Genomic DNA, 22,880 nt, shown 5'->3' with positions numbered 1-22,880 from the left:
TTCTAAGTGACAGTGGGCTTGGCAGCAGGAATGTCACAGACAATGTTCTCAATCGTGCTAGCAAGGGTCTTGCCTTCCCCGATAAAACACATATGCAGCTACATTGCTTGCCCCCAGGCAGAGGATTTGGCCACTGTGAAGGCCAGGTTTTATGCAATGGGACATATCCCAATATAATTGGGGCAATTGACGGAACACATATTGCATTTGTCCCCCCCTCCCCTGGCAGAATGATCAGGTGTACAAGAATCACAAGAGTTTCCACTCCATGAATGTGCATATGGTGTGCCTGGTGGACCAGTACATCTCCCACATCAGTGTTAAGTATACTGGATCGTTGCATGATGCTTTTGTACTAAGGAATAGCAGCATCCCAAATGTGATGTCCCAACTACAGAGGCACGGGGGTGGCTAATAGGTGAGCCCTGGTTCCCACCCAGTGTATGTTGGTGTATGCCTATGGTGTGGACCATGTAAGATAGTGTGTGGCTAAATGTTATCCCTCAATACTTGCAGGTGACTCTGGTTACCCAAACCTATCATGGCTGCTGACCCCTGTGAGGAATGCCACGACAAGGGCTTAAGGACATTATAATGAGGCACATGGGTGAACCAGAAGGATCATTGAAAGGACCTTTGGCATCCTGAAGGCCAGGTTCAGGTGCCTGCATCTGACAGGTGGATCCCTGTGCTACTCACCCAAGAAGGTCTGCCAGTTAGTTGTGGCATGCTGCATGTTGCACAACCTGGCCCTCAGATGCCATGTACCTACCTTTTCTGCAGAAGGAGGACACTGGAGATGCCCCTGTGGCAGCAGTGGACCCTGAGGACAGTGAGGATGAGGAGGCAGAGGATGAGGATGTGGACAACAGAACATTGGTGATACGTCAGTACTTCCAATGACACATAGGTGAGACAGTGCAACTCCACATTTCTATGAGTATTGGTGTATTCTGTGTAGCATTGGCATGCTGGCATTACCCACTTCTTTCCCCTACTTACTGTTAGATATGAATATTCATGTTACAGGTGTTGGTGATGTGACAACATTCTCCTGATGTGATCACAACAGCCAGCCATTAATTCTATGCTCATGCTATTTACAGTTCATTTGCAATGGTTGTAGCTGTTTTAATCAATGCAAGTTTACAATACATGAAGTACTAGTAGTCGAGTTTCATCCAAGGGTGTTTATTGTTGTGCTAAAATATAGAGGGGAATGTACAATGGGATGGGGTGATGATGGAGGAAAGTCTAGGGTATTGTTCCAGTCCGTTTGTAGCACAGGTGCCTTTTCCATGGGGACATAGGAAGGGAAGCTATGGCACTTCCAAATGGACAAGGTGACAATGTGAGACACAAGGGGGACAATCAGGAGAGGCTCATTTCCTGGTGGTGGTCTTGGCAAGTGTCTCTGGCTTCTGTCTGGTTCGCAGGGAACATTTGCTGGGTGGTTCACCTTCTGCAGGGGGAGTGGTGCTGATGGCCCGTTGGTCCTGTGGTGGGGGCTCCTGGCCACTAGCGACAGCAGGAGTGGAGGGCTGTTCAGATGACTGGCTAATGGCAGGGGCCCACTGATGTGCAGTTGCCTCCGTAATGATGATGCCCATGTCTGCCAGCACCCCTGCTATGGAGATCAGGGTGTTGTTAATGGCCTGCAAGTCCTTCCTGATTCCCTGATACTGTCCCTCCTGCAGCCTCCTGTTCTCCCGCACGTTGTCTAGGATCTGGCCCATCATGTCCTGGGAACGTTGGTAGGCTCCTAGGATCTCAAAGAGTGCATCCTGGAGAGTCGGCTCCCTGCATCTGTCCTCCCTCTGGCGGACAGCAGTCCTCCCAGTGTCCCTGTTGGCCTGTGACTCTGTCTCCTGAATGGTGTGCCCACTGCCACTGACCCCAGGTCACTCATTGTCTTGTGGGGGAGGTGGGGCCTGGGGTCCCTGTAGAGGTGGGCACACTGCTGATTGATGTGTCCTGGGGACAGAGGTATGGGTACACTGGGTGGGTGCTGTGGTGTGGTGTTGGTTCCTGATGGGAGAGGCTCTGTGGTGGTCTGTGAGTGGGCTTGGGTGACCGGCTATCCAGTGGTCCCTGATGGGCCAGGTAGATCATCCAGATCCACAAGTCCAGAGTTACTGTCATCACTGTGGGCCTCTTCTGTTGGGGAACTGGATAGTGGTGGCACCTCCTCTCATCTGACATTGGCTGGGCTACCTGTGGGGATGTAAATGATGTATTATGCTTCAAGTGTCTGAAATTTGTATTTCTGTAACTTCCCCTCTATGGTTGTGGTTCCCCTGCCAGCTTTTGCTTGTGTATGTTGGTGTATTGTGGGATTGTTAGTTTCCCCTTGCTGTGCATGCTTTAGTGATGGGTGTCCATGCAGGGCTGGGAGGGATGTCCATGCATTGGTACAGCCTACAGGGCCTGGCATTGGGATTACTGAGATGTGTTGGTGGAGTGTGCAGGATGTGGTGGAGTGATGGGAGTGAGGGTGAGGTTGTTTGATGGCATGCAGGTATGGGGGTGATAACTGTTTAAAGTTGAGTTACCAGTGTCTAGTCCTCTACGGACACCGGCGAGTCCCTCAGGATGCAGCATTGCCAGGACCTGCTCCTTCTATGCTGAGAGTTGTGAGGGAGGAGGTGGGGGTCCACCTCCAGTCCTCTGTATGGTGAGCTGGTGTCTTGCTGCTATGGAAAGTGCTTTCTCTCGTAGGTCGTTCCACCTCATCCTGATGTTGTCCCTTGTTTTTGGGTGCTGTCCACGATTTTCCACAATAGCTTTATCTTCCTTTGTATTGATATCTGCTGCACCTGTGCTCCAAAGAGCTGTGGCTCTACCCTGACGATTTCCTCCACCATGACCCTTAACTCCTCCTCAGTGAAACAGGGGTGCCTTTGTGGTGCCATGTATGTTGTGTGATGTGTGTTGGTGAGGGTGTGTTGTGTAATGTGGTGGGGAGTGGAGTGGGTGAGGGCTGTATAGGTGTCAGTGGTGTGTGTGTGTCTAACTGTCTCTGTTCTCTTCTTCTCAGTCTTGTGGTGGCAATAGTTGTTGTTACAGAGTTGTGGGTAATGTGGGTGTGTGTTTTATTGTGGTGTGGATGTGTGGGTGTGGTGTGTGTATGAGTGTCAGGTGTGTGTTTTTAGTATTGGCCAATGTAGTGTTGTTTTGTATGTGGGTGTCCATTGTGAGCGTTGCGGTACCACCAATGTTTTACCACCGTTGAATGTCTACTGTGGTGATTCGTGGGTCATAATGTGATGGGTGTTGTCCTGTGGCGGTTATGGGACCGCCACTTTTGCACTGACCTTTGGTCTAGTGGATTTGTGTAACTGGCTGTATTCTTACCACCAATGTCATAATTAGGGCCCATGACTCATAAACGTGCCTTAATAAGGAATTTGGATTTACAAGAAGGGTTCAACATAACATGAAAGTCAGCAAGGTGTGCTCTATGGAGATGCGGCCTTGATCCTACAATTATCAAGTTTGCCCTCTCAGTATTCTGGTCATGAACTTCAATACGTATGCTTGGCTGTTTAATTAGTCCGCCTGACATTGTGGGATCTATCTTGGCCACAGCAATCTTCTGTGCCCGGCTGTAGCTTTTTTAATTCTAAAAAAGCTACTAGTAAGGTGATTAGGCCTTAGCAGGAAGTTCACTGGCCAGCAGGGTTGATGAATGATCTTATCTCCACCCTGGTAATAAAACAACTGCTTTCATTAGGGATACCCATTTGACTGGCAACAGTCTCTTTTATGAATGTGCTTATGGCAGTACTTTACATTCCCAAAGTAGGAATTATTTTGAGGAAAATAAAAAAATAACATTTTTTTACCTGTACATCAGGACAATTGTTTGCTTTCCCTGTCAGTGTCTTCCTTGCCTGACCTGACGGACTCAACCAGGGAAACCACTAGAGGCAGACTCATCTGAACTTTTGTGGTTCCAATGCCAGTGTGGATGGACAGCCAGATTATTGGTTAACTGAGACTCAGCACTTGAAAATACAGTTATTCCTCCATCTTACATAACTTAACTTCAAAATAGTGGGAAATCATGAATTTGGCAGAATGGTAGCTCTTCAACAAACTGTCAGTGCTCCTATCCCACCAAATTCAGTTTCCCTGCTCACCAAATCCAGCTTATGGTAGAGCACCCCCTAAACCACATACTACATAAGGCATAAGCCAGATAGTAAACTTGTTGACCAGGGCGAACTGCTGACTTTAACCAATCATTGCTTTATTGTCAGCCTGGAAGGGAGCCTATAATGTGATCACCCACGACCCCTAGGGGAACAGTGATTTTAGGCCGCCATTGTTTGCAACGTGTGATATATTTTAAAACTGAATATCACCGGAGCTACATTTTTATGTTGTCTTACTCACTGCAATTTACGAAATTGGTTTGGGAATTGTATCTTTTCCTTTATTAACTTTAATTATTTTTTGTGCTACCAATTACCAAACATGCTTGTAGCTCATGCCAAGCTTTGAAGGGTAAGGTCAGAATTCTCTGCAGGATCCTTCTTTTACTTTTGATGTGCTAGATTGCTTTACATGTGATAGCTTGACCTGAGCTCACATAAAGCTGGAGGCTCTCCTTTCCCCCAGTTATCTGTAACATATTATACACAGGGTATGCACACACATATACACCCTCAGAGTCGACTTAAGTGCCGGAATTCACAGTGAAGGTGCATGCATTAGTTAGAGACATTGCAGCAACACTATAGACAGGCTACACCACAGATGTGCTTGTTATAGTTACTTACTATCTGGTAGTAACAAATAGGTAAGTAATGGGACTAACATTTCTAGTGGCTAAGAGAGGCATATCTATGTCGTAAAAAGCAATCAGGCTCCTGCATGTGCAGACAGACATCCACTCACCCATCCTCTTTAATGAAGTCCATAACATGCATCTCTAACAACATGCGTACACACATCACCTCCTAAAGGTGACTCGATCATATGCTATTATTTTTTTCGAGAAGCTTTAATGGTGTGGTTATGGTTAGGGATGATTCCTGTGGCTCGCACAGTACATATTTTTTTGAATGCATTAGTGATCACCCAGGCACGTTTTAGAGAAGCTGTTGCAATAACTGATGGAATATTGAAAATACTGATAGAAAGAACATATATTCTTGTACATACCCCTATTTTGCCATTACCTAGAGCACATGCGAGGTGATGTTGTGCATGTCTATGTATATTCTTCAATAGTGGCTAACGTCTGCAGAGTGAATGGTGCTGTGTCATTGCAAAACTGGTGAATACACCATTACATACAGCTACGTTGTTCTGCATCTGCATGTAAAGTATATACTTTGTTAGAAATTCTTTACTGTAAAGTATCTATAATTAAAGAGAGATGCTGTGACTTCTATTTAATGGATTGGGCAAGTCTCTGGCACACTTACCAGCATCCCTTGTTCATGGAACTATAAGTAAACAGTAAAACATGAATGTCCTCACAAGGGTTATGAGCACAATAGCTTATACTCCTTTTATTCTTTCACAAAATGTAAGAATAAAACATTAGTCCTATATCCTGACCATAATGCAACTCTGCCTCTGTCTTTGGCCTTTTATGTGTAAGATAAAGGTCATGGTATGCCTAGGTGATTTCAAAATCCTTATCTTGTACATCCAGCGGTAATTTAATCAAGATAATATGTGGTTACACTATACCCTTTCTACAAATCACTTATGTACTTGTTGTGGTGCTCTTTCATATATAAAGAAAAGATGTTTATTAAACATGGAAACCACAAATCGACTATGTAGTGCAAAATCAGACACTCCAAAAAACAGTTCGATATGTATTGCAAAAGATGTTAAAATAATTTTAGCACAATACAGGTTTGAGCTCCTATATTTACCATGACAGAAATCAGATTGCTGTTTGAGGAGAATGTGAACTCGTTTCAGGCAACAGTCACAATCTCCATTTGGCTGAACCACTAAAGTCACTAACTTAATCTGTGCTTCATTCTCTGGTAGCATGGAACAAATGCTGTCAGGCTTAACTTTGAGGCAATGTCTAAAGCATTTGTGCAGCACTTAAATAGTATCAACGTGAAAACACAAGACAAATCCCACACCAATTAAGAAAAATAGAGTACATTTCATTTTAATAAATTATTTGACACCAAAATGACAAATATCCAATTGGTAGAACATGAAATATTCAATTTTAAATGTTTAGATAAAAAATAGTGCTTAAAAGCACAAAACACCAACTGTGGTTATCTGGTCGCCTCAGAGCAGGAGAATGTCACAAGTTCAGGCAGACTGCAATGGAACCTGACAGGTACATAGGCTAGAGTAGGCCCACTCAGCATGTTACCTTATGTCTTTAATGCGGGGTGTTACACTGTGCAGCAGGGGTTCCAAGGTGTGATGCGAGGTCCAGTGGTGGGTTGTGTCGCACTGCGTTGGTTTGGACGGAGCTGTGAGGGCTGTTAAGAAAGGAGTGCATTGCATTGTGCTGCGGCATTTCCGATGGGAACCACCGCAGGGCTGGCAGAGCAAGTTTAGTCCCACATCCTAGGATCCAGGACTGAACAGGCACCACTTGGAGATTGAGACTCACAGCAGGTAGAGTCCAGGTGCTGGGTTCAAGATGGTTCGAGCCTTTTCTTTTTCTAAGGCTCAGATCAGGTAAGCCAGCTAGCCCTTAGAGTCACTCCGATGGTCCTGAGTTCAAGGTTCAGGTCCAGTCCTTAGTCAAACAGCAGGACAGAAGGGCAGTGCTTCTTGTAGTATAACAGCAGGGCAGGAGAGCAGTAGGAGAGTCCTTCCTGTAGCAGTTCAGTCTGTCTTCTGAGTCTTCCACAGGTCCAGAGGTGATCTGGAGAGTGGGTTTGAGGGTCTAATAATTATACCTGGTGCCCCCTTTGAAGTGGGAGAAGCTTCTGGAGTTTTGGCTCATCAGAAATGTCTGGTATTTCCTGCATCCCTGTCCTGCTCCCAGTCTGTCTGGGGGCACAGTAGGCTAGCCTGAAGTCCTTTGAGTTGTACCTCTGAAGTGCAAGTGTACTAGGTGACAGCTTCACCAAAGGTGACAGCTTCACCCACCATCAAGTCAGAGATGGCCCATCCTGTCAACACCCAGACCATCTATTGTGTGACTGTCTGGGAGGATAAAAAAAAGCCGAACTACAGACTATGGCCCTCATTATGAACACGGCAGTAAACACCGTTGACCGCCATAGTGACGGTGAACAGAAGACCGCCATTAGCGGTAAACAGAAACCCGCTGTATAATGGTGCAAAAATCAGAAACCGACAAAAATCTCCCTGCCACCAGTCACCGCCAGGACATTGTCGGCAAAATGCTGGACCTCCCACCCCGCCGAGCCCACAAACTCCGCACCTTCCAAATAATGAAGCACAAATCACCACAGCAGTCAGTGGCAGCCGAACGACTGTTGGCGGTACAGACCGCCACGGGCGGCAAGTGCACCAACAGTAACAAAATGCATACAGTTTGCATAAAGTTTGAAACCCACACACCTGACACACATCCACAAAACTATAAAACACTCACAGACACACCCCACAATCGTTTGCAATGAAATTAGGCCAACTAATACAGAGAACCCCAAAAGCAGACACTGAACGCCACAATACATGATACATACACCCAACCACATAAAAGCACCCTCAGCTAGATCGACACAAGACACCATTCACAACACACACCATGGCACCCTCCCAAACACCCACACTTCACAGAAAGGGAGTTAAGGACCATTGTGGACGAGATACTGAAGGTCGAGCCACAATTATTCGGGGCACAGATCCAGCACACACCCATCGCCAAGAACATGGAGCTATGGCAGACAATAGTCAACAAGGTAAATGCAGTGGGACACCATCCACGCACCAGGGACGACATCCGTAAGAGATGAAATGACCTGCGTGGGAAGGTCAGGTCCATGGCATCGAGGCACCACATTGCAGTCTAGAAGACTGGGGGAGGACCTCCACCAACACCACCGACTACACTGACTGGGAGGAAAAGGTACTGGCCATCCTGCACCCTGAGGGACTCACTGGAGGAATGGACTCGGGTAAGTCGACTTAATTTACCCCATATCCATCACACCTGTAATGCATGCACCACCCCACCCCACCAATACCCTCCAGGACCACTACCCCACCCAGGCCACAATCACTACATCCAGTCCCCCTGCATGCCCACAAACCCACTAACAGGCCCACATCCCTCCCCCTGTGCACAGCCACCCACCCCTGCAAGGAATCATAAGGGCCTACAGCACCCACAATGCACATCCAGATCCAAAGCAAAATGCAATGCTAACCTCACAAAAGCACCCTGCATGGCCCAAAGTGTGAAAACCTGAACAAAACGGCCCAGTCCTGTGCACCCCATCCGATCATGCACTTATAACAGACATGTCCATTTTCCCCAACAAGCTCCACCACCCTTGCCACCCTGACGGACTGGACAAGGAGTAGCAGTGCCCCACAGGGAGATAGAGGCACCTCCCAGGACACTGGGGATGGAACCCTGGACATTGACGATCACCCTGGCCCCTCACACAGTCCTAAACTGTCATCACCCAGCAGCCCCACCCAGGACACCACTGACACCCCTACCACTCAGCCAATAACATCAGCCCAGGGCAACCGTCCCCACACCTGTATATCCAGGCCATAGACTGGTGAAACACATGGACAGAGGCCACAGTCACCCCCTACCAACAGGCAGTAAGACGATGGTCCCAGTACAAGTGGTACCACCAGACCTGTGCAGGGGACAGAGGCACAGGGGGCTAGGCCCAGTGGGAGGGCATAAGGGGCCCAGGGGGGAGGCCACAGGATTGATGCAGCAGCCCAGGACGTGATCTCTGAGGTCCTGGGAGCATATCACCATAACCAGGACAGATTGGCCCAGATAGTATCCACCCTGGAGCAGAGTCAAAGGATGCAGCTAGCACACCACCAAGAGGCCATGGAGCAGTGGAAACTGCACAATGCCACAATGGCCAGCATGGCAGGTGCGCTGCTGCACCTTGTCCCAACACAGCCTGAGGCCCACACAGACCAGGCGGCCCCTACTACAGGCCAGGCTACTCGACATGTTCCACCCTCTCAGGACACACAGGAGACATGCATCTTAACCCGTAAAGGCCAACGCCAGGCACCCAAACGGACCCTCAGGCCCAGATATGGCACTGCAACACCTGCCAAGACCAAGCCCCCCTCAAAGAAGTGACTCTGGCAATAACTGTCCTCCAAGTGTCCCACTGATTCAACGACCAAACCGTGTGAAAACAACAACAAACTCTTGTAAACATAGATGGACCTACCACTACTGCCAACAAATGCTGCAACCATGTTGTCATATTGTACAACCACCGGTAGCCCACTCCCAACACTGTAATCTGCAAGGTGTAATCCCTGCACCAAATAAAACACCAGTTCACCTATTACAATGTCCCCTGTCATTATGTTTAAACAAAGTGAAGTATAACTGTATTATAAATCATTTATTATTATCTGAGTAGCAGGAAATGCACCACACGCATAACATATTGTTGTGCCTACAGATGTGTTGAACTATTATACTATAATGTTACCTGTCCTATGCAGACCTGGTCACAGTGGCAATGAATATTGACCCAACACCAGCCTAGATGAAAAGGCAGTATGCTGCACAGACAAAAATCTCATCCAATAGTCCCACATAGTTACTGGAAGTAGAGGTGTATCAGTGGGGTCCTGGAATTTACATTTTCCCCTCCTCATCATCACCATCACTCTCATGCCGTCTCTGAGGAAGCTGGTCTGGATATACAGCACCCTCCTCCTCCAAGAGGGGGGTAGAATTCCTCACAGCCACGTTGTGCAGCATGCAGCAGGCCACCACTATTCTACACACCTTTTCAGGCCCATAGGCCAGGGAACCACCAGAGATATGTAGGCAACGAAATCTAGCCTTCAGGTGACCTATTGTGCGCTCTATCACCTTTCGAGTACATCCATGGGCCTCATTCTAATTCCTCTCTGCATCTGTTCCAGGATTCCTCACTGGTGTCAGGAGCCAACGCAAGTTGAAGTAGCCAGAATCACCTAAAAAATGGTGCAAAACAGGACTGTCAATGACAACCCTCAGTGGTAGACAGCCTGGCTGTCTGCTATGAGACAATAAGTGTCAGAAACACCTACCTATGATCCCTCCTCTGTCCTCTTGTAGTTGTTCCATCTTGTGTGGCACACTACTGTTACCTAGCACGAAGGAATCATGGACTGATCCAGGGAACATGGAATTCACATTTGAGATGTACTGGTCTGCAGTACACACCAATTGAATGTTCATGGAATGAACGTTCCTCCTGTTTCTGTACACCTGTTCACTGACTCTTGGGGGGATGATTGCTATGCGGGTGCCATTGATGGCACCCATCACATGGGGTATGTTGGCAAAGGCATAGAAGTCTGACTGATGGCAGGGAGGTCAGCACTTTGGGAAACCTCACATAGGACTGCAGGTGTCGTACAACTGAATTCAGGAATCTGGACAGTATAATGCTAAACATTGGATGTGAAAAACCTGCACTCATGCCCACTGTCACTTGAAATGAGCCCGTGGCCAGGAAATGGAGTGCAGAGAGCACCTGTACTTCAGTAGGGATGGCATGCTGATTCCGATTAGCCGGTTTCAGTGCTGGATCCAGTAATGCACAAAGTTCATGAATAGTAGCAAGAGCGAGTCTGTAATTGATAATCATGTGACGGTCCACCATGGTCTGCAAATCAACAAGTGGTCTGTACACCGATGGGGCCCTCCATCGCCACAAGGGACTGTACCTAGGAGGAGTTGAAAACACATGTGAGGAACATACATACATCTGCACACATTGTTTCTCATTCAGCACTGCTAGCATGATTTTCGACGACACAAATGCTTAGTGTGTGTGACATTACAGCAACATGACCACAATGATATATCAGGACTGGTTAGGTGAGGTAATGTATATTGTTTCATGCCTATAGGTGTTTAGGGGACAATAGTGCCTGCATTGTGCAGATGAGGGTTTTTCAACTGCGTAGTTAAGGCCAAAATGTCTGCCCCCTGTAATCCAGAAGTGTTGTGGTAGAAGTGAGCTCATGCCGCTAGCGGTTGATGTAATAGCGTAAGGCGGTGTTTACCGCCGTGCGCAAAATCCGTGGTTAACATGGTTGTCAATGGGCAATCTTAGCGTATCATGATCGCCACCGGCGGTGACGGTACACACCGCCACGGTGCGTACGCGAACTCGTCACCCCAACTTCACTTGACTCCCTGATCTCGTGCATGCAGGTACTCCACTGAGTGTACTGCTGTGTCCTGCCTCTGGTCATGGAAATGGCACGTGTTGCAGGGGAATGGGCCCCGGCCTTCACCAACGAGGAATTGGAGAAGCGCGTGGATGGGGTCCTGCCCCTGTATGCCAAGCATTACGGTCGGCCAGAGGTAGAGGTGAGTAGGTGGATTGGGGGGCATGGATGTGTGTAATGGTGGTAGATGGCTGCATAAATGTGTGCACGTGTGACACTGTATATTCCAGGGTTCCTGACATGCTGAGTGTGTGTGTGCTGTTAGGCTGTTTGAAATGTCCGTCCCATAGTGGACATATTGCCAGCTGTATATTATTGGCCATTGTCTGACGTCAGTGTTACTTTTTCTGTGTGTCCCTTATAGGTAAGCACCCACCAGAAGAGGGAACTTTGGCATGCCATCGCCAAGGAGGTGCGAACCCTGGGGGTCAGTCTACAACCGGTGGAGCACCCACTGCAGGAAGAGGTGGGAGGACCTGTGATGCTGGGTGAGGAAGATCTGTGAGGCCCAGCTGGGGAAGTCCTCCCAACGAGGAAGGGGTGCCTGTCAGGCACTGACCCCACCTTATGCAATGCATCCTGGCAGTGGCGTAACTGGACCTGGATGAGCACTTAAAGGCTGCACAGCAGTCACAAGGGGGTGAGTACACATACCATATTTTGGCTCCTTGATGGATGTGTGTGTGTGCATTGGTAGTTATGCTGTCTAGTGGCAAGGACTCTGACTGATGTCCATCTACATAATGACCCCCATGGGGAGTAGGGGTGTGAGGGTCAAGTCTGCAGTACGTCAGGTCCTTAAGTGTTGTGGGGAGTGGCTGTAGAGCAGGGTTCTGGTCACTAGTCAGGGGAATAGCCATGTGTATAGCGGTAGAGGCTGCCTGGTGGAATATTTGCTGGGTGGGTGTATGTGTGAACTACTTATGTACCTCCATTCAGCTATTTACAAGTGTCTCTCCTGTTTTGTCTCTCCATCCCTGTTCTCTTGTGTTGTCTGTGTACATCAGCATCATCTGGCGAGGGAACTGAGGCACCGGCGAATGGGGAGGCAGCGCCCCACGGATCCTCGGAGGCAGAGTTATCCGACGCCAAGAGGACCAGTGGGTTGGAGGGCGAGGGGAGTACCATGGGGGAGGCAACTACCACTGGAGGTAGTGACTCTGATACCTCCTCCGATGGGAGATCCCTGGCAGTGGCAGACCCTAGTGGGCCCACACCTACTGTGTCATCTTCCGCCACTCCCCATACCATGACCGCCCTCCCAGTTGCTTCCCACCGAGTTGCCCCTGCCCGCTCACCCAGAAGGGTGGGCATCTCCTTCACCCCAGGCACCTCATCCCCTGCCCCAGTCAGCCCAGCTGCCCTCAAGGAGGAGGTTATTGACCTCCTGAGAACCATCTCTGTAGGGCAGACAATCATTGTCAATGCCATCCAGGGGCTAGCATCAGACCAATGCCTATCTGGATGGCATTCACGGTGCTGTGTCTGGCCTACAGAGATATTTTCAGGCTCTGGCCTCTACTTTGACGGCAGCCATTGTCCCTGGTCATTCCTTCCCCCCTCCAACCACCTCTACCCCTTCCAGCACCCCACTCCCTTCACCCATCCATAGCACACATTCTGACAGGCAGGCACACACCTCAACACACAAGAAGCACACTTTAAAACACAAGCACCACACCTCCCGCCACAAGCATACACAGCCAACATACACATGCACACACACCAGCATCCACTTCCCCCAGTTTGTCCACCTCTTCCGCCTCCCTGTCTGTCCCCTGTACATGCACACCCACAGGCACTGCACCCTCATTCAATGTTGCTGACCCTATTCCTGCAGTCACCACAATAGCAAACATCCATTCATGCACCCCAGACACCACACCTGCACTCACCACAATGTCTTTAGTTGACACATGTAACACACTCACCAGACTTGCAGACACCGAGACAACATCCATTTACACTGGCAGCCTGTCTTGTCCCACTGTGTCCACCCCCCTCCTCCCAAGACACTCAAACACACCAAAACACCCACCCATCACACATCCACCACACCGCAGCATACTGTCCAGTCACCTGCACCCACGTCATGCACACCTACACCTATCACGACCATTCCGTCTACCTCCACTCCCACGCCTTCCTCCAGGTCCACCCCAATTTCACCTGAAAAACCTTTCCTATCCTGTGTAGACCTATTTGAACCCACTTGCCCACCATGTCTCGTCCCTAAATGTGCTCACCTCCTTGCCCTGTCCACTCCTCCCATGTCATAGCCCGCCCCTGTCTGCCATTCCCATTCCCGTGCTGCCTCCCCTGTGAGGAAGAGACCCCGTGCTGGCCCAGGGACATCTGCCGCACCACAGGCCAAGTCCGTTCTACCATCTGCTGTCACAAAACCCAAGCCCTCTCCATCTTCCAAACATAAATATAAGCCCCTCCTCCCAATCGTAAGTACCCACCCCCACCACCTCCTTCCCCTGAGGTGTCTAGATGCCCCATTGTTGCCCCTATAAGGTGGAGTACCGTTGCACTTGTGGGAGTCAAGTTGGGGCCAGTGTGGCCCATCGGACTGCTTTACCTATGAACTGTCCATTGGCCTTATATGCACTTCTGTTGCTCAGTGAGCAGAATGAAGGTTAATGTGTGGCCTGTGTTGTTGAAGGCACACTCTGGATCTGTGGTCTCTCGTTTCATTGTTTGAGGGTGTTGGGCACATGTATGTACTTTGGGCAGTTTGGATTGGCCTTGTGTCGGATAAGTACCTCTTGCTGTGGGGTGTATGGCTTGTGCTGCTGTGAAGGGTTGTGGGAGCGTTGCAGGGTGGGTGAAGTGGGTGGGAATGTAACTGTGCCCTTTCTTCCCTTGTTTAGTAGGTTGCGGTACTTACCATCGTCATCTTCGTTGGTGGTTTTGGTTGTGGAGGTATCTGGGAAGGAGCTGGGCTGGCATGATCTGCAACTCTCTCTCCATGTCTGCTTCGGCGTGTTGTGTGTGAGCCTCTGGTGAGTGTTTCTTTATATTTGGTTTGTTTCCGCCTGGCTTTGCATGACGGTGGTTCTCGCCCCGGAACTGACGGCAGTCTAGTGCTTCATTATTTGATGGGCGGGTAGGGCCTTTCTGTCGGCCTGTGGGCAGGCTCTGCCGTCATTGTCGGCACTCCTCTGCTGGCGGTGAGTGTTTTTCAGGATGCCTGTGTTTCAGTTGGTTCATTATTTGGAGGTTCGGACCGCACGTCTCTTGTCAGTTTTTACTGCTGTGTTCATAATGAGGGCCTATATCTAGTCATGTGACCTAAGAACAGGCTGCAAGCATTGTGACTGAAAATCCGACTTTACCATTTAAGCAGGTTTTAAATTATAATTCCTCAGACACCAATCATGACTTTCCTACGTTCTGCCTCCCAATCAAAAGTTAGCACATATTAAATGCAATAAGGTAACTCAGTTTTAACCTATGGGAGAAGTAGGCCTCACAGTCGTGAAAAAGGAATTTGTGAGTTGTTCATTCACCCAGGACATGTAAAACTTAAAAGTACATGTCCATTTTTTAATTACATTGCACGCTGCCCCATGGGTTCTCTAGGGCCAACCCAAGGGGTGACTTATAATACCTGTTTGGGAGCAACACCCTCACAATCTGAGTTTTCAGGGAGCCCTAGTCAACCATCCCTTCCAGCCATTCTAAGACCAGTGACAATTAATTCCCCAAAATACAGTTAATGGGCTTCTGTGGGCTAACTATGAACTTCCTCTTGGTCTCCTCCCCATTCTATTCCAGGGAAACAAGAGTGATGGGCTGTAAAAAGTTCTTCCTTTGGGCCTGAATTACCCTACACACCTGTCCAGTATACTGCTTCAGGCAAACCAGCTTTTCTACTACTCTGGTCTGACTTGCCCCAAGGCCCTTCAGAGCAGTGACAGGGACCCCATGCACCTTGACCTGATGCAAGTTATAACTCCCACTCTTAGAGATCACAAGTGCACTGTGAGAAAGGGCCTCTTTTGATATGGTAGTGCCCTTCTTTTTGTCTGGAAAATAATGTGGTTGCAAACTGTAAGTGCCCTGGGCTCCTGATAAACATGTTCCTCGGCCCAGATCTCTTCCCCCAAAACTGTGCTATGCTTGGCACTTCAGCCACCTTTGTAGGTCCCTAGTAAATGCTACCCCTGGCACCTGGGGCTTGGGTACTAAAGAGAGTCCCTCAGAGCTGCAGCACCAATTGTGCCACTCTGAAAGGGCCCCACCCCAGCTTTTTCTTTTTACACTGCCATTACAAGTGTATGACAAGGTGAATTCAAAGTTGAAAATTCTACATGGCACTCACCCAGAATGCCAGGTCCCCTAACCCTGCATGCAATATAGGAAGGTCATCCCTCTGGCAGGCCTTACAGCCATAAGGCAGGGTGATTATTAGGCATGTGAGGGCATATGTGTGCGTGAACAAATATGCCACTATTGTGTCTTTTTTAAACCTTAAGACATAGAAAATGTACAAGGGAGTTAAAGCCAATGCATGTGCTGGACACTAATCATTACAAATTCCCCGGCTACATGATGGCCCCCATGAACCCTAGGTTGTTCTGTATCAAACAACTCAGAATAATGAACCCAAACTGATGTCAGTTTTGGATTTATTATAAAGTGTACCCAGTGGGTACCTTAAAAATGCACCCTGCAAAAACTAACAACCCTGGCATGGTTGATGACTGGTCCTAGCCAGCCTGCCACCACGAAACATGATTCTGGACTCCTGGGGTAAGAGCCATTTGCTATCAGAAGCCAGAATATAAAGCCTTTCCTGGGTGGAGGTGTTACGCCTGCTCCCCCAGGCAGGCACACTGCAGTAGCAGTCAGCTTTAAAGGCTTTACCGCCTCTGAAATCAGAACTGCACCTCTGCTGCTAGCAGCAGACAACTGCCAAATGGTTTTGCCCTCATTTTAGGTGGGAAAACAGGTGGGAAAACTAGCAAGGGCAGGAGGAGTGTCCATCTCCAGTATGCACCACCCCTCAGGTGTGGCAGGCGAGGTGACCACTCTCTTTCATTCTCCTCAATCTTTGATGGCAGGAAAGTAGCCAAGCATTAGGGATCTGACCCCTTCACACATGAAGTAGTGACTTAGCGGGAGTAGCCACACTAAGGTAGGTAGTCCATTGGCCACTACCAGGTACGCCCCTACCGCCCCCTAAATTCAGTATTTAGTGGGCATCCCTAGACCAACAGATTAGATTTGATGGACACAAGAAGACCAGGAACAAAGAAGACCCAAGGCACAAAAACAGAAGTCCTGCTTCACAAAGAAAAAGGTGCCAAACCCTGCCTGCTGTTCCACAGTCTCAACAATCACTGCTGAGGGGTCACCTGGAATCCTGAGAGGCTCTACAAAACCCCAGAGTACCTCCAGACTTCTGAAAATCACCAAGAACCTCCCTCAGAGTGAAGGTATCTCTCTCCTGCACCCTGCAGGCAAAGAACAAGTAAGGTTCACTGATTGGCTGCTGTCCAACAAACTGGACCTGGCAGTCTGACCAAACCACACACAAGAGACCCAAAGGACAAAGACTACCAGTGTGGCAAGCTTTGTGGCACTGGAACTTTCAGGGCCTGAGATGTACCATTACTCGGTGTACTGGACCTCCAACATCGGACACCCAGAAGCAAAGTCTACTCTGGACGACCAAATGCCCAGAAACAAGCAGCAGTCAAGGGACTTTAGGACACTCTAGAACCATCCTCCAGCGTGGCCCTACTGACTTGTAATCCACCCTCCAAGTGACCTGTTTGTGGCTCCAAGGACTCCAAGATGCACAAACCCTGGCTGACTTATCTCCACTGTACCCTGCCTCCCTGGCCCCTGCATCAACAAACCAGCTATGCTCTAGGAGTACCAAACCCCTTTTGACCCTCAGTATCCAAGGGGGTCCACCAGACTTTACTTTAAGTCCATATGTGCAATGTTTTTCCAAGTGGTCCCCCTCTCCTTTGTGCACCAGCTCAAAGACTTTCAGCCACTGCTTCAGCTTCAACCGGGACCCACCTGAACTCTTCCGGCTGATCCACAGGACATCTTGATGACCTCAGCCGAAAAACAGGAGGTGACACTTGTGAAAGCATTGTCTGATTTTATATGCAGTTTTAAAGATTATCCCGTTGATCCCTATGCTGCGTAATTTTACACAAAAACAGACCATTTTCTAAACTTTGAAAAATCATAATTAAAAAAGTACTTACCATGAATTGATGATCTTGGTCTTAAAATGTTATAAATAGCTGAAGTGTTTTTGTAAATTGGTCTGCCCACTTGTATTAATACTATGAGTACCCCAAATGTTTAGCACATATCCAAGATAAGCCTAACTGCTCACCCCCACTACCACAAAAACAGAGCATTATTTGGTCTGCTTTTAACCTCTGGATACCAAACTAGAGTTGCTTGGACTCTCTGCTAAGTACACCCCATTTTCATATACTAAATAGAATGCCAGCCCCCAACATCTACCCTTTCAGTTCACCTCTCAACTAAGGGAGATTAGAGCAGTCTACCTCCCACCTTTGGAGACTACTTTACACTAAGGCCACATTGGCCACTCACAGGTCAGAAAGTGGATGATTTCTTAGGACAGACAGAATCACCCTGTAAGTGTCCTAGCAGGGAAAACTCAAAGCATTGTGTTAGGAAACGGAGCTTCCTGAGCCACAGCCCAGCAGTCTCCCCTTTCTTTCTCAGAAGGGGCATGGGAACACTTTCCCCTCAACCTACTCTGGGACTTTGTGTGAGTTCCTTGGCAACCCTCATGCTGCTGGGGCGAACATGCACTAGCCTTTTTGGGATCAGTCCCTGGTACCTTCTTATTGTCACCTATGCTGAGCCAGTGGTCTGCCTCCTTGGCAAGCTCCCTGGAGTCACAGAGCTTACAATCAACTAGGTGTTGACACAGCTCTGTAAAACAATTTCTGAACTTGTGTTCCCTGGCAATCAAACTGTACAGCCCTTTGTCAATACTTGCATCACTGTCCTTCGCCCAACCATCTAGTGCCTTGAGAAAGTGATCTACAGTATCTCCCCAGGACTGCTGAGGCAACTTCTGGCTAGCCTTAAACCTCTGCCTGCAATTTTCTGGTGTAAGCCCATATTTCCTTATTTCCTGGTGAGGATGTCCTTCATGAGAAGATATCTCATCCTGTCCCTTTTCCTTAGGGCTAACACAGCATTTCGCCTTTCATTGGGAATGTGTTTCCAGAGACTGCCCCATAATCCTCTTCAGGAATGCTGAGCATCGTCAGAGCAACCTCATAGGCCTGAAACCATTTTTCTATGTCAACCCTTACAACAAAGATAGGCACCTGATTCTTGGGGGTGTGATCCTCTATTCTCCAGTTAACCTTGAGGTATTGCTGTCAGTATTGATGCTGGGTTCTGAGGTTTGCCTGACTTTGAGCTCCAACTCTTTCATTCCCATTTCATTCCCCAGCAGCGGTTTCTGTTTAGCCAAGGCCCTCTCTCATCCTCAGCCTTCTTCCTGGCCAAGTTCCCTAGGGCAAACCTCCTTTTCTCAAGACCCCTTTTCAAAGCAGCTTCCTCTTTGGCTGCTTCCACCTTCAATTTGGCCACCTGAAGTTGAAGCTCTATCTCAGTCTTTCTGTCCTCCAGATCCACTATGACAAACCACGGGAAAACACACTGCTTTCAAGGTTGACAATGGGATCCACTCATCCTCCAAGTGCTGTAGCCCCAGACCTCTTGCTCCCCAATTTCCTCCTCCTCGTCCTCTGATGCACCTAGAATCTGGTGGGCCTCTTCAAAGGCTATGAAGGACTTCTAGAGCTCCTCCTTCAAGGAACTCCTTTTGGCTGGAAGCCCCCTGCATTAAAGGATTTCCTGAGCTCAGCTGCAGTATAGCTCTCCAGGTTGTTGAGCTCTAGCTCCATCCTTGCAGGTAGGGACACAGGCATATACAGTTAGGTGGAGTGAGAGTGAGTTTGGAAAAGTAAAAAGTAGCCAATCAAGGAGAATTTCAAAAGAGGTTGAATGTATTATCAAATTGTATAAATGGGGTCTAAGGATTACACAAAATTCATTTATGGCACTACAAAAACACAAGTACTATATCTGACCACTAAACACCACTGTGAGTGTTAGATCTGGCAGCTCTTGGCATGGTTGCCCTGTACTTTTTCCTTCGGACCTCCTGTTTGTGCACCCGGTGCTGTAATTTGTTCTTGTTGGTTTTGATACTCTGGGCACTTTACCAATGCTAACTAGTGCTAAAGTGCAAGTGCTCTCTGGCCAAAAGATATTGGTAAATGGTTTTCCTTGATTGGCACATTTGATTTACTGGTAAGTCCCTAGTAAAGTGCACCATGGGTGCCCAGGGTCTGTCAATTTAATGCTACTAGTGGGCTTGCAGCACTGATTGTGCCACCCACATGAGTAGCCCTCTAAACATGTCTCAGACCTGCCACTGCAGTGTCTGTGTGTGCAGTTTTGCACAGCCAGTTTGACCTGGCAAGTGTACCCATTTACCAGGCCCAAACCTTCCCTTTTTCTCCATGTAAGTCATCCCTAAGGTAGGCCTTAAAAGTAGCCCCATGGGCCAATGTGCAGTGTATTTTAAAGGTGGGACATGTACTGGTGTGTTTTATAGGTCCTGATAGTGAAATACTGCCAAATTCATTTTACACTATTTCAAGGCCTATCTCCCTTATAGGTTAACATGGGGACTGCCTTTAAATATTTTTTAAGTGCAGTTTCCCATTGGGAGCAGATAGAGATTAGGAGTGTGGGGTCTCTGAACATACAATTTAAAAATATATATTCTGGTAGAGTTGGTTTTCAGATTGTCTTTTTGAAAATGTCACCTTTAGAAATTGGGCATTTTCTTGCTTAACCATTCTATGAGTCTTCCTGCCTGTGAAATCCACGTCTCTGTCAGACTGACAGATGGGCTGTTTGTGAATTCCCTCTTGACAGTGACACAAAGGGAGCTGAGGAATGTCCTACATATCTTTATTAGTCTCCTGGGTTAGAGTCGGGAGGTAGGAGCTGACACTTACACTAGAAAGGGCTGTGCATGTCCTCACACAATGCAGTGTCCACCCCCCTGGTATGTGTCTGGGGCCAAGCCTGGCAAGGCACAATCTTGTGAACAACAGAGACTTTCTTTTGAGGTTTGCCTGCTTCAAAGGCACACGTTAGTATAACTAGCAGACCCAAACCACCAGATTTTTAGATTACTTCTGTATCAAGAGGAACATCTGCCAAGGAGAATAGCTGGATGCTTGAGAAGGACCTGCCACTCTGCCTGTTGATTTGCTGTGCTGGCCTGCTGCTGCTGCTTTTGCCCGAGGAGGGAAAGAACTGGACTTTGTTTTCTGAAAACCTCCTTGTGAAGTTTCTCCAAGGGCTTGAGCTTGCTCCCTGTTCTGAAGTATTAGGGACATCAAAGACTTCATCTGCCAGTGGCTAGGTTCTCTTGCTGAGACCCCTACCCTGCCAAGTGGTGCTACATCCAGTCCCTGCGCCCTAGAAAGTTGAAGCTGATGAACTGAAGGTAAAAACCCTTGCACTGAAGCTGAGTGACAGAAAAATTGATGTAGCGCCTGCATCACAGCTGAAGAATTGTCAGAGTGCCGGGGAAATAGGATGCATCTCCAACTCAGCATGGATTCATCGCTGCTGTCTGTCCAGATTGTCCACACATCATCCCTGGGTGTCAAAACCTGGGACATCATTGCACCAAACCGAGGCTGCTTGTACGGGAATCAAGGCATCTCTTCCCTGAGAGGAAAGAATTGACGCATCGCTTGCCAAGTGGAGAAAGAATCAACGCACAGCTTCACTTGTGTGTAAGGATTCAATACATTGCTTGCTTTTCTAATGTACGCTTGCCTGTGCAGCTTTATTTTACTTATGCATATAGGGTACTTTGTGCTAAAACAACACATTTGTTGATTTCTATGGATTAAGACTCTTGTACTTGAAAAATTCATGTATTTGCTTGTGTGTGTTTTTTTTTGTCATTTTGGTATTGTTTGAATTAGATAACTTTTGGCTATTTTTCTAAACTGGTGTGGTGTCCTTTTGTGATGTTTTCAATGTGTTACTGTGTGTGTGGGTGTAAATACTTTAAACATTGCCTCTGAGATAAGCCTGACTGATGGTGCCAAGCCACCAAAAGGGTGAGCAGGGGTTATCTGAGCTGTATATCTCTATTCCCCTGACCAGAGTGAGGGTCCCTACTTGGGTGGGGGGGTAACTGACTGCCAACTAGAGACCCCATTTCTAACAGTGAGAAATTGGGTTGTTGGTTGAGGAGGGTGTGAATCTATCTTGGGCAATATCCACAAACTCCTTCAGGGTGAATCACTAAAGTTACTAAACTAACCTAGTAGCTTGGCTCAAAAGCAGTGAAGCTTAACTTAGAGACATTATGTAAAGTATTTATGCAGCACACAACTAGTAATAAAGTGAAAACATAACACAATAAAAATTCAATTAAGAAAATAGAGTACATTTTAACGAACACAATAATACCAGAGTGACAAAGATCCAATCAGTTAAACCAGAGTTATGTGTTTTTAACCCCTTCGCTGCCAGGCCTTTTCCCCTCCTGTGCCAAGCCTTTTTTTTGCTATTTGGGGCAGTTCACGCTTACGCCCTTATAACTTTTTGATCACATAAGCTACCCATGCCAAATTTGTGCCCTTTTTTTTACAACATCCTAGGAATTCTAGAGGTACCCAGACTTTGTGGGTTCCCCTGAAGGAGACCAAGAAATTTGCCAAAATACAATGAAAATTTCGTTTTTTTTTTTTAATGGAAAAAAGGGCTGCAGAAGGCGGCTTGTGGTTTTTTCCCTGAAATTGGCATCAATAAAGGGTTTGTGGTGGCAAGTTCACCATCATCCCAGCTTTCAGGAACAGGCAGACTTGAATTAGAAAACCCAATTTTTCAATACATTTTTGACATTTTACTGGGACATACCCCATTTTTACTATTTTTTGTGCTTTCAGCCTCCTTCCAGTTAGTGACCAAAATGGATGAGAAACCAATGCTGGATCCCAGAAAGCTAAATATTTCTGAAAAGTAGACAAAAATCTGAATTCAGCAAGGGGTCATTTGTCTAGATCCTACAAGTGTTTCCTACAGAAAATAACAGCTGAAATAAACAAATATTGAAATTGAGGTGAAAAAAACAGCAATTTTTCTCCATGTTTTACTCTGTAACTTTTTCCTGCGATGTCAGATATTTATGCAATATACCGTTACGCCAGCTGGACTCTTCTAGCTGCAGGGATATATAGGGCTTGTAGGTTCATCAAGAACCCTAGTTACACAGAGCCAATAAATGAGCTGCACCTTGCAATGGGTTTTTATTCTATACCGGGTATACAGCAATTAATTTCCTGAAATATAAAAAGTGAAAAATAGGTATCAAGAAAACCTTTGTATTTCCAAAATGGCCACAAGATAAGGTGTTGAGAAGCAGTGGTTAGTTGCATGTCTCT

This window comes from Pleurodeles waltl, chromosome 2_1, assembly GCF_031143425.1.
Source record: "Pleurodeles waltl isolate 20211129_DDA chromosome 2_1, aPleWal1.hap1.20221129, whole genome shotgun sequence".
Lineage (NCBI taxonomy): Eukaryota > Metazoa > Chordata > Amphibia > Caudata > Salamandridae > Pleurodeles > Pleurodeles waltl.
Note: the sequence above shows the minus strand (reverse complement) of the source record.